Raw genomic sequence first — 15517 nt, forward strand, 5'->3', positions numbered from 1 at the left:
CTCTGCTAAAGAGTCTTTGCCTTCTTTCTTATAGCTCACTTTTAGATAATTCCTCCAAGGAATTATCCTCATGCTCTTTTCTGCACACAATGTTAGGTTGAAAAGGGACTGTATGCAGTCCCTACATAGAAGTGCGGCAGGATGGTCAGGAGACAAAAGAGACATCAGGGTTTATTTGGTGGCCCCTTAAAAAGGCATCTGGCTCCATCTGAGATGCCCTCGGTAGCCACAAATGGCTGCTCACCATGAAACAGGTAGGACTGGAAACCTGCACCTTCTGAGACCAACTGGATGGGATGACTTAGGGCATCTTGGTAAGGCTGGACATGTGCATGCTAGCAGGTGAAGTGAATCCACGGGACAGGATTTGTATTTCTTTGACTGTACTGACCATCTCTTCTTGAATATCCTGACCCATAAAAGCATAAAAAAATGAGCACAGTCTACTGGAACAGCTTTACGACAAAGGCGATTGATTCCCAGTGCATGTCAGTGTTCAAGAGGCATTTGGACAACACAGGTTAGCTCTGAGGTTATCTGAAAGTTGGATGAGATGATCTCTGGAAGTTCTTTCCAACAAAACCTATTCTATTCTATTCTATTCTATTCTATTCTATTCTATTCTATTCCATTCATAGTTTCTTAGTTTCATAGTTTCGTGCGGGTTGGAAGGGACCTTAGAGATCATCAAGTCCAGCCCCCGGGATTCGAGCCTCTGTGTAGCAGAGCGGCACTTCTACCATTCCATTCCATTCCATTCCATTCCATTCCATTCCATTCCATTCTATTCCTCTACTCTATTCTACTCTACTCTACTCTACTCTACTCTACTCTACTCTACTCTACTCTACTCTACTCAAAACTCCCTGGGACTGGATTTCAGCCTCTAGTGCTCACTGGTTCTTGAGGGCTTAATGCCAGAGACTTCAGTCCACAATCCTGGCCTGCAGGAGTCTATCTGGTTAGCATGAACACCTGTGCACTGTACTTTTGGGAGCCAAACAACAGGTTGCTTTCTAACATGTAAACAAAAGGATCTTTTGAAGATGGCTCCTCATCAGAAAGAAATTCTGGAAACACCAATATGTGAATGAGAACTATCTGAAGCGAAAAAACAGGTACAAAGTCTTGTCTTGGATAAGAACAAAACACTGCAGGAAGTGTGTCAAGGAGGACAAGAGGAGATCTGCAGTGCTCACCCCTCTACACTAGAAAGGCAAGAGACACTAAGAAACAGCATACAACTGAGAGAACCCCATACCTCCAGTGATGCAAAAACTTGGAATGGTGATATCCACGCAGCAGAAACCAAATAGTGCAGATCCTAGTCCATAAGGATATAAATATATGGATGAACTGTCAGCCTTGGATCAAGAAGAAGGAAAGAAGTGGATGCTGCAGTTAAAGATCAAAGCAGCAGCAAACTCTTAATTTATTTTCTTTTAACTGAAAACATCAACTGCTGCCCAGTAAACTGGTCAAAACTGCATGTGGGAAAAAAATTTAGAGAAATAATTTCTCCCCACTTTAATGCTTCAGAATTAGTGTTTGCAAGAAATAAGTATGTAAAGAGGAGATATTACTCTTGGCATAAGATTAAAAAAGCAGTACACAGCATTAGGAAGTAATATTACCTGAATCATTTTTACCAACTGCAAAATAACTAAAATGTGTGCAAGTGGTTAGCTGAGTACCAAACAGGGACCTGCTAACACCACATTTGAAAAACAAAGGAGATGTCAGCAAATGAGAAGGAAGATATCCTGGAGGCTTAAGGGAAGGAAATAAAATCCTGAGAGGCAGTAAGAATCCATCTATTGGTGGAGTTGATAAGAAAATCTCCAAGGCATGTATACTGCTGAACATTAAAATAAAATTATTTTGCTGTAAATGGGTGAAACAAAAGCAAGAAACTAATGAACACACCTGCCTGGCTTGGCCCAGGGGCCTCTTTGAAATAGATAGAACCCCTTCAGCATTTGGAAATCTGACCAAACTGATGTGAAGAGTGAGACACAAAAAAATACAGCTGGCAGTAGGTAAAGGGGTGAGAGAGAAGAGGCTGAAAGGCTCTCACAGAGAAGCAATACCTAAAAGTCACAGAGCTGCATGTCATCAAGAAGCCAATTTGATGAAAGTGCAATGTCCATCGGATTGTTGGGGATTAGAAGAAGCGGGTGTTAGGCAGAGCCACAGGGAGCAGGAGCCTTTCAAGAGATCAAGTTACCACATGGCTGATTTCCTTCGTAGGTGGATACTCCTCAGATTGCAGGGAATAAGTCTCTTATTGTCGTTTTTCCATCATATTTTAAATGGCTTTAAGGATTGTATGCCCAATTCCAACTGCCTGGGCAAAGTTTACGGAAACAAGTTATTAGTTATTATCATTACTGTTGTTGTTACATGCAAATGTTTCCAAGCCACTAAATAATTGCCATCGTGTTTCAACATGAAATGTGAAAACATAATGGCAATGGGCACAATGAATAGAAAAACACATTTTTTATTATATCACAGCAGTAACTGTCTTCACTGCTTTGTATGAATTGAACATTTAAAATACCATTGTAAAAATAGCAATCCTTTAATAGGCATTATCGTCTTCCATAATGGAAGCACAGGTCACAGAACATCTTCCTCGTTATTGACGCTGCTAGAAACCAGGCTAATAACTTCATTGTCATTGCCACATCCCTGCAAGGTTTTGCTTGTATCTAAAATGCAGATATTAACCCCTGTTTTATGCATTTGTTTACCATCATACAGCCATAAACCCCGTCTAAGAACTACAGATAAGGTGTCTGGACCAAAATAAAAGAGTTTATCCAATTTCTTGGTAAGAGAGAAAAAAACGAGTTCTTTATCGAAAGCATATTAGCATATTTTGCCCCATTAATAACTTCTCTGCAGCATTAATTTGCTTAATTATTGCACTTAGAATTCAACGTGGCAGCTTATTAATTCAAAGGCTGAAAACCAAATTGAAATCATAACACACACAAACATAAACCAGCTTGGTGAGCACACTTTTGTGGAAAATCATTCTTTTTTGTTCTGTTCCATGAAACATTAAGTCTGTGGACACAGTAAGTCTAAAGTTATCAGCCTAATGATTGACTTTAATACACTTTCCCAGATTTGCCCTTTTGGGTTTCTCTCCTCATGAATCTTCTTAGAATAAATGGAGTTAAAGCATCCCAGCAGCACTCTATCAGGACTTCCAGCTCTATTACTCACTATTAAGATTTTGTTCTCTTCCTCAGCAAATCCTTCTCTCCATTTCACTGACAATGGCCAACAGGTCATTTGAAAACAGGAGTTCATGTCTCTCCAAACAGCTTTGAAATTACCTTCTCATAGCTCAAAAGTGACAAAAAGATTTAAAAATACATAAGTCCCAACAGTCTCTGCTTTCTAAAGTCTTCCATTTTAACTAGGAAAGATAATCTTGAGATATTTTGGTCACCCCTAAAATCTTCACTATTTCAATTGGGAATTATACTCTAATAAAACATCTTCTTAAGTAAGTGCTTGCATGCCTGTTTTACATCTGAGCAAGACAAAACCATCACATAATAATTAATGCTAGAGGGCTACTCTGAGCTGACTCTCCCTCAAGCAATGCTACAAAGACTGCCCAGTATAGCAGAGGATGCCCACAGTGATACTCTGTGATGCTTACAGAGGCCCATAGCTATGTCAGCAGAAAGTTTTAACTGAATGCAGGCACTTTAAGAAGACAGATATTTCCAGCCCTGCTACTCCTGCTGAAAGAATAGTCATCATACTGTTAGGAAGCTGGTAAGAGTGGTACTGGTCATCACACTGGTATTTGCATGCTTACCACTGTGAGAAAGTTGCTGGTTTAGTCTCTTCATGTCCTTGAAGCTTGTGCTAGGTCGGTGGGACAGTGGACAATGGAGACTTCTAGGTGTTGGCCTCAGGTGTCCACAACGTTATTCACTTGGGTTGTTTTCATTTAAAAAACAAGATTCCTATTCAAAGAGAAATACAGGGAACAAGGACTGATAAAATCTGGTGCAGATAGCTTTAGCTTTTGAAGCTCGGTGTTATGCCTCACATGCTGTAAGAGGGTTCTGTTCTACAAGTCTTTCTGCTTATACTGGAGGTGTTTAAGTAAAGACCAGGGCAGTCCATCAGTGTCATTTTCTTTGGGTTTTAAGTACATAAAATGGGACTTTATATATTATATTGTATTGTATTGTATTATATTATATTATATTATATTATATTATATTATATTATATTATATTATATTATATTATATTATATTATATTATATTATATATTAGAATATATTTTTAAAAAAATAGAGTTCTGCTTCCTGGCAAGTCTAGTCCTATTCCAGGTCAGGACCTCAGTGTTATACACGGTTAAGATCCAGAATCAAAATATACCAGAAGCGAGGTTTCCTGTGCAGCCCTCTCCAAGAAGCATTCGCAGAAGCACACTTAAAGGTGACACATTTCAAATCTTCACAAAATGCTCCCCAAGGCCTTTTAGTTTTAAAAGTGATCTGGTGAGGCAGCACTGGCAAAGGCTGTCCATGGAGATGGTGGAGTCACCATCCCTGGAGGTGTTCAAGAACCATGTGGATGCCACACTGAGTGACATGGTATAGAAGGTATTGTGAGGATGGGTCAATGGTTGGACTAGGGCTTTCCAAAGTTAATGATCCATGGAAAGGTGGAAACTGAGAGCATCTTTCTAAATAACAGCCTGAGGAGAATGTTATAGAAGTTCACACATCTGCGTACCCTCTTCTTTTTTGTTCCCTTTTCTGTCTTTTCTCCCTGGACTCAGGAATAGGGCCTTTTGTTTCCTGCACAGCATTTCTCCCTATCTCATCAACCCATCAACTGGTAGCTGTGTCTTCTGAGATCATGAATCTTGTTCCATCCTATTAAAAATTTAACACTTGGAAAAGCCCATCTCGGTGCAGAAAACCAAGTCCTTAGCAGTGTTTGAGAGCTCCGGGTGAACATGAGAAAGATTTGCCCTGAAGCTCCTGAATTTGAGAACTTCTTTATATCTTGCCTCTGGTTTAAATGCACTGCAGTGTTGGAAATTGTGTAACAGCATCACATTCATTAAAAAAAATGAAGAATATTTTTTTTAATTAAACATGAGGATGAATAAGGAGAGCATGCCCTCTGTTATTTATCTGAATTTTAAAATAATTTTCACATTTTATATATCAGATCTCCTCCAGATCAGACCAAAACATCAATTTTTGTGCAACAAACTCAGAGTCTGTACCACCAGAACTGTCCAGGCACTTTACTGAGGGACCACCAGGTATCCAGGAAAGAATGGGGTAAATTTGGCTCCATCTGCCTGTCTCTGCTAAGAGGTAAGCATCAAAAAATAGCCAGTTTTTTTCACTTAAAATGTTAGCTTTCTGTTGCTACACTAATCCACTTTGCAAATGAAGCTGTCCAGATCCCTTTGAATGAAAACTATGGCTTTAGATTGTCTTCAGTCTCAAGAAGACTTCACTAAGCTAGAGGTAGTACACTTCTGGGGTCCTTCCATTTCATTTTGTTTTGTAAGGAAAGCTAAAATCCTTGGTCATCATTCTGGGCCAAGCTGTGGCATCCTCAGCAAGTTCTTTATTAGAGGGATTGCCAACTGGGCACGCAGAGCACACGGAGAGACAACACTGAGCTGAATAGCAAAATATCTATTTAAGGAAATATGTCAAGCATCTGTTTTAATGAGCATATGTACTCTACCCATTGCTGTGCACCATTAACACGAACACATTATTCATGCAGAGATCATAAGATGCACATGAACATTGCAGAAGCCAGGAGACTGCTATTTTTTCCTTCTTTACTCTGCCTCATCAAGACTTCATTCAGAACTGTCATCTAAAATCACACTAGCAGTAAAAACAAAAATACAAAATAGATGCAATCCCCTTGTCAACAGTGTGAAGGACAAGAAGGTATCAAATACTCTGGGAATTTTCAGTCTAATTAATAGGCACCAGGGATGTGACCTTATTTCAGCTACAGGAGAGGCTGGGTAACTGAGGACAGACATAGTAGACTGTACATAAAAAACAAGTTTGACTAGTGTTAATAGTGACAGGATCTAACAAGACAGGGCTGTGTTGATCCCAGCAGGGGAATGCCCTGAGCCAGCTCACCCTCCTGTAGACCAAGTGAGGACACCCACTTGGACATCAGTCACCCCTTCCACAATCCCCTGTCCCCTGGACAGCTGGGCTTGGGAACACCTTCACAGATGCAAAGCCTGCTCTCTATCCTTCTCATACAACCCATCCTTCTAACTGCCATGGACAGGTCAGAGAAAGGTCTGCAGTGCAGCACTCTGCCCCATGCTCCCCAAGCCCAACTTCGCATACTGAGGACATAAAGATTGCTTCGGATGGAGGGGATGATGCTGTGAGGAGCACTTCTCCAGGCTCTCTTCTGGTCCAGTGCATCCCAGCTGCAGGAGTCTGAGCCAGGTGAAAATGGTGAGTAGGTTAATGTGCTACAAGGGGAAAGATCGCCCTACTCAAATATCAGACAGACTTGCTGCCTGCAGCTTCATTTCTGGTCTGCAGCCCCCAAAAGGCATACAGACCAGGAGGTTAATCTAACATAGCTAGAATATTCACAAGCCATCGGCTGGATCTCCTCAGGGTTCACAAGGGAGAGATCAGCTTCTCGTTGCTTTCATTATCTGGATTACAATAAAAAGAGAGGAAAGAGAGCAGAGGCAGATGCTTCCCTACAGACTCCTCGTCCAGATGTTAAACCAGCTGGCCATGAACCTCACACAGAGGCTTCACTGTCAAAGCCAGGGCTGATGAAAGGAGGTGATGGAGACAGAGGCATGCCCCCCTATCTTCCATCCTTCATCCAAAACAGGCCAAACAATCTGCAGCACAGCCTGAATTCCCCACAGAAAATCTGCTCAGGGATCTGGTCTGTGGTGCCTCTCACCCTGCTGGTGATCCTCAGGGCTTGGTGAAGGTGTTTGCCACCTGTGCTGGGCTCTTGCCAATACCTAGCATTTTCCTTGTCCCCCACTCCCAAGAATGAGCAAAAACACATTGCACCAGTGGCCCTTTACTTGTTTTTTCCTCACACTCCTCCTGGGTGCCACGTTCTCTTTCCAGCCACTTCTCAACTGCAGCCCATCTCACATTGGTTTAGTCACCAGGTCAAAGGCATGCATGGTCCAAGAGTGGCAGCCCTATGGCCCCTCTGAATGAACTCCCATGAGACCACAGGCCATGAAGTCATGGTGTCCACATCTTGCATCACCTCTGCCCTGAACCACTACATCACTTTGCCTGCCCCACCTCTGCCTTTCATTGTCCTCACATGTCCCACAACTTCTGGCTAACCATGCTGCTGCTCCAAGTTGCTACAGAGACCTTCCTCTGGACATTTCTCAACCTTCTGCCATGAAAACTTATCCTTCCCTTTCTCCCAGCACTCAACTATATTTTATAGTACATATCTTGTAAGAAATGCACATAGTCCACCAGGCAGGGCAGAAGAGGTAGCTAAAATGGTCATCTTCTCTATCTTGTAACCCATCCTAGTTCTAGGCCACATTCAAGCAATGTCCCTTGTGTCTGAAGGGCTGAAACTGCTGAAATGAGGGTTTTCTGTGTCCTGCTTGTTCACAATATGTTGGTACTTTCAACAGGTGAATAAAAACCATTGTGTCCAAACACTTTTCCCAGAAAAATACCAGTCTGTTCACAGAGAATTTCTATTTAAGTAGCCACCAAATAGCAAACTAGTCACAGGCAGCAATCAACACTGGTAAGCAGAAATGAGGACATTTACCTCCTTCAGCAAGCTTGAAATGCTGCGTTGTCTCTTTAAAAACAACAAGAAATCATCCTGAATAAAATATCTCAGAATGTTTTCTTTCCTCCAGAGAATGGATCTCTTTTCTTAATGAAAAAATAAATAAATAAATAAAATAAAAAAGCCTTGCTAATATTAAAATATACTCAACCTGATAGAACACAATGTCTCCTTTGAAGTTGTTTCAATCACTTTAAATATCTAAAGGACCTAACCCACACAGGGCTTGCACGTTTTCAGCTTGGAAAGAAAATAAATCAAAGCCTTCTCCCCTTTCTTTCCCTCATGTACATCTGCTTGCCAATTATGGGAATTACAACAAAAAAACTCAGTGTCTGAAAGAGGTAGGGTTGGTTGGTTGTATATTTTTGTTGTTGTTGTTTGGTTGGGTTGTTTTTTGAACACGTGTAATTATGCACAGGATTTAATCGTTTGGGGAGAGGGACTGCAGAGTTTTCTTCCATGATTTATATGCGTACTTTAATCCTGGATGAAGCATCACCCACCAGGTGATTTTTCACAGGGATTGCAGCACTCCTCATCTTAACAGCTCACCTCCAACTTTCTCAGAGGATCGGCAGCTCCTCGCCTTCTTTATTAGTCTCTCTGTTTATCTGCCCAGAGATGAGCTCCGACTCCTGCAGCCAGCAAACAAGCCAAGAGCAGCCTGATCCAGAGCTGGGAAGGATTTTCTTCCAGCATCATCTGGCTGCTTGGCAGAGTGTGCAGGCAGCTGCACCAACAGCCCCTGGCTGGCACTGGGAATGTCATGTGGCCACGCTATGGTGGCGCAAACCAAGCATCCCTATCCTCCAGGACACAATTTTCCTTTGATTCACCTTGAATCTGAGAAACCCATTTCATCACTATTACCTCAGATTTGTTAAATAAGGACTTTTGTTAATGGCCTACCATAAAAGGTAGCCAACGAGTTTTATTTCTGCTGTCATAGTTTATAAATCTAAGTATCTTCTTTAAGGACCATTCGCTTTGCTGCAAACTTTGTCAGGATGTTGCCTAACTGATTTGTAACACAAGGGCTGGGCTTCTTCACTGATGGATAAATAGAAAGACTGAAAACATCACACTGTTGAACAGTCTAATTTCATAGGAAACAAAGCAGTCAGTGCAGCATAAATTATATCAGCATTACATCGTGGGCATAAATTATCTGAACACCAAACAAATTCTGACTTTACTTCTCCTAGTTTGGTCATTGTTTCCAATTTGGATGCTGCAGGTCATCCTAGAATATAAGTTTGTCCTTCCAGTTGTTCTTTTAATTTAAATTGGTTCAATGATTCCTGACATCACAAGCATTAAAACACAAGCATTTTCTACCTAAGGTATAACCAGTTTGTCAGCTTCAGCAGTAGATGTGACACAGTTGAACACTTGAGTCAGAAGAGAGAATATTTCCATGTACTGTGACTGATGCATCTGTATACAGGCGTTTATTTGTCTGCTCTGAGCTTCAACACCCATACTTTTTTCTTTCTTATTGTATTTGTCAGAATCCAATTGCAAGTTCTTCAGGGCAGCAGTCTGTCTCTTCACATGTTTGTAAAGCACTGTGCATACCTATGGCACTGTGTAATAAGTAATCTCCTATCTGCTTATGATTAAAGAGGGCTTTCAGGTGAAATATAGTAAATTAAAATGGACAGATGAGGAGGACAGCTTACATTACCAGCATCGCTACGTTGGGAATTTTAGTTTGACACAGAATGGCAGCCAGCCCGCTATATACCATCTGAGCACACCTACATGCAGCTCTACCTGGTTTTGAAAGCCATCCTACAACTGTTCTCTGTCATGACACCATGCCCCTAAATAATACTGTGTGCAGTGTAACTGCGTCCTCCACTAAGTGCCCTGCACTGCAGTACTTGTCCACTTGCAAGGGTTATTCTCTACGACCAAGGCTAGACACACAGTGTAGAGACTGTTGGACCCCAGTCTCTTAGACTGATGGTTGGACTAGATGATCTTAATGTTCTTTTCCAACCTTATTGATTCTATGATTCCACGACTAGAAAGACATGAGTGAAAGACACATGCACAGTTCTACTTAAAGTGGAAAGAGAGTGGGATGAGACATGAAAAGGGAAGCAGGGAGAGAAAGCAAGAATTAGTTATATTAATAGGACTGCCTGGTGACTCACTTGAGGCATGGAGCATCCAGATGTGTCTGCTCCCCACTTAGTGATAACTGTTTTGTGAAGGTCATGTAGCAAACATGAGAGCACAGATGAACAATGGATCAAGCTCCCTGCATACCTATGGTTAACATGTTTATGACAGTAAAACAGCATGCAGGAGCCTTCTGGGAGCAGTTCCCAGCTCAAGAATGCCCCAAAACATGGAGCACTAGCCTGGATCCTATTGATGGCCTTCCCAAAATCTCTCATCCTACAGAAGCTACAGATATAATTTCTGGCCCCCAGAAAGAATAATTCATTTCCCTCAATCTTTCCAAGCCCGTGAGCTTCCCATACCCATACCCAACCTCTCTTAAACCATCTCAGAGCTCCAATTCCCCAAGTACTCCCAAACCATAGTTACCAGCCTCCTCCAATCCAGTTGCTGGTCCCAATGCCTCTGTCCACAGCATTCCCACCACATCTTTCCCATTGTCCTTTTATGCCTATTTCAATTGGAGATTCAACAAAGAAATGTCTGGCCCAAGAACATACAGAAAAGCTGTGGCACAGCAATATATCCTAGACCTCCAAACGCACGAGACACACTTTAGCCAAATTGTGCCTGAGTGTAATTTTTATTTGCCAAAAATGAGTTCTACACAGCTTTGCCTTAAGCTTCCCTGGCTCTTCATGCTTCGACCACTTTAGATGCCTGCTTTCCTCCTCCAAAAGCTGCAGTCCCCCTGTAATACTGAATGCTTCAGCACTGTTTCTCCTCAAACACCATACTGCTGAGGCAGCAATAGAAGAGAATCTAGTGGAGTGGTTTCTTCCTCACCAGGGTAACAGTGGAGAAGTTTGAAGCTGTGAGGAGAAGGAAACTAAGAAGGTTGCTGTGTACTTGGAGGACAAGGAACAAAGAAGTCACCATCTGGGCAGCCCAAGTTTATTGCTTAATGAGCAACCACTGAACTAAACCCCCATCACACCACAGGCAACGTGTGATTACAGAGCATGCAGGAGAGACTCTTCCCTCTACAGACGTAAATATTTCAATGGCTATGGCACCCGGGAGAACTTTGTTGGAAGTACGATATTGCAACAGCAAAGTCAAGCACTTAAACTAGGAAATATTGGGCCTAAGGCAGTCTTTGTAGCCCCAGTCATGCTGTGATATGATTCTTGTTTCCACAATGAAGTGTTATTTCTATGCTGGACTCCTGCTATGCTCCACAGGCCCTCGTTTCCTTCAGTGTTTGCTCTGTTTCCTTGTTCCACTCAAGTCTTGCTTGGGATGGAAATAATAATTTTCTCATGGCCTCCTCTTTGGCCTTCTCCACTCTTAAATAAATTAGCGCCATTCGCAGATGTTAATTATCTTATTTCTGATAATGAACCTGTGGAATGAGGGTGTATCATTAACCTCACATTACAGCCAGCGAGCTGAGGCACAAAGAGATGCAGGTTGCTAGATTAATGTCCACTAATTTTGCACAGCTTTCTCCTCACTTTGGAAGGTCTGACATTGATGACTCAGTGATGAACAATGCACATCTCCCTTGATTTGAAAGAACAATATGCTGGAAAAGCAGAACTTCACCACCAGCACTCTGAAAGTTGTATATGTGTGGCAGGCCTTGTTTCCATCACACTGGCCATGCCTCGAATGAGGAGGCACAGGGACAAAATCAGTACTTGGTTATTTTGTACTACAGAGAATCTTCCTGCAAAATTTCAAGTCCTCAAACCAAACCATGAAAGCTCTGTGAGAGAGAAAGAGGAGAGGAGAGGAGAGGAGAGGAGAGGAGAGGAGAGGAGAGGAGAGGAGAGGAGAGGAGAGGAGAGGAGAGGAGAGGAGAGGAGAGGAGAGGAGAGGAGAGGAGAGGAGAGGAGAGGAGAGGAGAGGAGAGGAGAGGAGAGGAGAGGAGAGGAGAGGAGAGGAGAGGAGAGGAGAGGAGAGGAGAGGAGAGGAGAGGAGAGGAGAGGAGAGGAGAGGCCACATATTTATCCCACTGGCAAAACCACTATTTTAAAAACCTACAATAAATATATCCTGGCCCCCTTTCTGGAAATAAGTGAACTGTTTCTCTCAAAAAGAACCAGCAGCATAAAGCAGACAGCCAGCACAGAGAATTTCAGCTTAAACAGTTAATACTTCATGAAGTATAATCTGTGGGAGACAGGGTTTTCTGTGCAATGTATGGTTATTACAGGACTCCCCATAGTACATGCAGAGCCTGCAGTGCCTTTCCCAGACCAATACTGCTGCCCATTCCCAGCCAGCACTACTGGGACCAGGCTCATATTGCCATCATACTATCTATCCTAACATCGATTTCTCACCTCTTTTGGGATGGGAAAACACAAGATAGCAAACCGCACAGTGAGGAGCCACTGATCTATCACCTTAAAACCCATCTACACCTCTCCTATCCATACTTGCAGTCAGTGCTTTATGCTTCTTACCTTTTGCTCTTCTTTTCCTCAGTGGGCCTGCCATGCATTTTTTAACTGGTTCATGACTTTATCCCCGAGCTTAGCACACAGTCTCCAGTAATTAGTGAGTATTATGTGTTCACATTGTGCTAGCATCTTGGAAAGCTGTGTTTGGATACGGTGTGTCTTCCTCTTTGCAATGCCAAGCATGTCTTGCACAAGCCTCCCTTACTTTTTTTGATGGACTGCAGACAGCTTGCTCATTAGTCTAGTATCTAATTGCTTATCAGTCACACTCTCAAGCTCCTCATTACTTCACTTACACAGCTACAGTAATTAGATTTCACATTTCTTTAGACTCTCATGCCATTGTTTTAGCCTACTGAGGAGGCACTCATATATAATACACATATAGTATAAATTATCTCCTATAATTATCATATTCATTATAATATATAACACACACACACACACACACATCAGGCTGCCTTGACAATCTCAAATCTCTCCAGTTACAAGTGCTCAGAATACTCCAGCAGCTTCTCCAAATGCTTATTTGTCGGTCTCGACTTGTAAGGAACTTCACCCATCTGTGACCCTTCGTTCACAAACCATGCCTGCTCACATCATTTTCTACCTCTCACACAGCACCACCGCTCTTTTCTGCCACAAAACAAAGCTCTCAGATCTGCTTGCTGCAGGGATGTAAATCTTTTTAGGCAGAAATGTGAATTTGATGTTCAATACAGCTGCAAACAGAAAAGTCGCTTGAGCCATCAGCCTTTATTTTTGGGGGGGATAATGTGAATTTTATGCCTCTTTTTTTTACTTTTGGTCTAATTTGATGTGTTTCTTTAGCACCTATTCTCTAAGCCTCAAGCTTTTTCAGGGGAGATCATTCTCCACATTTATTACTGCATTTAAAAAGCAATGACAATTTAGATAATATTTCAAAACAGAATTCTGTGGGTGTTTGGGCTACGTGATTTTCTCCTGGGGATCACACATAAAATTTGTGCAGGTTTCATTTGGATCCAGAGGCAAAAAGCAGTGATACTGAGTGGCACACAACGTTGGGCATCTCTTTTTCAAGCAAATGAAATAAGAGATTGTGCCAGACAGTTAAACTTAGCAAGACAAACAGGTAATTCATACCATGTTGCAAAAAGGGCCATATCACTGCTGGCTATAGCTACAGAAGAAAACTAAGCAGAGCTAGAGGATAGGAGGTTCAGGTTGGAAAATTCCTTCTCAGAAAAAGTGGTGATGCATTGGAGCAGGCTGCCCAGGCAGGTGATGGAATCATCATCCCTGGAAGTGTTCAATGACTGTGTGGATGTGGCAGTGAGGAACATGGTCAGTAGGCATGGTGGGAATGAGTTTATGGTTGGACTAGGTCATAGAGTAGAATCATAGAATCACTACAATTGGAAAAGACCTCTGAGATCATCCAGTCCAACTGTCCTCCTACTACCAATATTTCCTCAATAAACAGCGTCCCTTAGTAGCACAGCTACACGCTTCTTGAATGAGTCCACCACCCCCCTGGGCAGCCTGCTCCAGTGCCTCACTAGTCTTTGTGAGAAATAATTTTTCCTGATATCCAAACTAAAACTCTCCTGACACAACTTAAGGCCATTCCCTCTCATCCTGTCGCTAGTTACCCAGGAGAATAGGCCAACGCCCACTTCACCACAGCCTCCTTTCAAGGAGAGTAATAACATCTTCCCTGAGCCTCCTCATCTCCAGACTGAACAATCCCAGTTCCCTCAGTTGCTCCCCATAAGACTTGTGCTCCAGATCCCCCCACCCCCCAAGTTTCATTGCTCTCCCCTGGACAAGCTCCAGGGCCTCAGTGTCTTTTTTGTAGTGTGGGGCCCAAAACTGAACACAGTACTTAAGGTTAAGGCTCACCAGAACTGAGTCTGAGGGAGAAGATCTTAGTGGTCTTTTCCTACATTAATGATTTTATATTTCTATGATTCTTTACTGTCATTTCCCCACTTTGCTCTTCCCTGGATCTTGCTGCATTTTGGACAGCAAGATACTGCTAAATAAAACTGATCCCAATGGGAAATCTACTGCATTAAAGGTAGAGGCTGTGCAGATAGATCAAATTCATCACTGCTCTCCCATCTTCATGCAGGCAGGCTCCTCATCATGCTGAAATAAAACCTTGGGCTCAGCAGATCTCCAGCCAACTACAATCCCAGAGTTCAACTTTTTCACTCAAAAGCCTGGGGAAGGGCAGCTTGTGGGGCAGCTGTGCTGCCCTGGGCTGCAGGAAGCACAGCACACAGACCTCCCATGATAAACCTGGGGGCTCCTGCCAGCACCTCCAGATGGAGGAGGATTACATCTCACCCACATCCCTCAGCCAGGAGTGGGCAGACGGAGCCCATCGCCCCACACAAGGCAAACCATGTTTGATGGCCTGTGTCCCGCCTGCTGCTTGGGGCTCAGACACACAGGATGCTCAGAGATGCAGGATGCTCAGCCCCCAAAAGCAGCCAGCAGGGCAGGGATGCTCACCATGAATAGAGTTTGCTCTGGCAGGCGGCCAAGTGCCCAGGCTCATCCCGCTGTGCTTGCAGCCTGTTGAAGAGAAAGTGACGCGCGGCACGCTCTTGCTCACAGCCTGCTGCTGCTTGGGAGGCTGGGAGAAGGAAAGCCTTAGTCTTTCACAGCTGGGGGCTCTGACTTTGCAAGCCAATTGAGAAGGAGGACGGACAGGGAGAGGGGGGAGATGAGAGGCGAGATGAAGGAAGGGACTGTCTGGTTTCCAGTGAGAGGCTGAGCCCCTGCCTCCCCACTGTATTTTGCCCCCTCGTTGTAAACCCCTCAGAAACAAGCAGAAGGCCGGAGCACAAATGGGCAAAGCTGCACAAACCAGCCTGGAAATCAAAAGCTGTGGCATCGTGCCCAAGCTCATTAACCCACTGTGGCATGGGGCTAATTAGCTTAAGCGTGGCACCACATTAATGCAACTCCTCCACCTCCAACTCTCCATGGAGGATCGCTGCATGGTGCCTCCTCACCACATGTATCAGCAGCACAGCAGGTCTGGGGACATAG

The sequence above is a fragment of the Coturnix japonica genome, chromosome 1 (genome assembly GCF_054131305.1).
Source record: "Coturnix japonica strain WE chromosome 1, WE-NBRP24, whole genome shotgun sequence".
Classification (NCBI taxonomy): domain Eukaryota; kingdom Metazoa; phylum Chordata; class Aves; order Galliformes; family Phasianidae; genus Coturnix; species Coturnix japonica.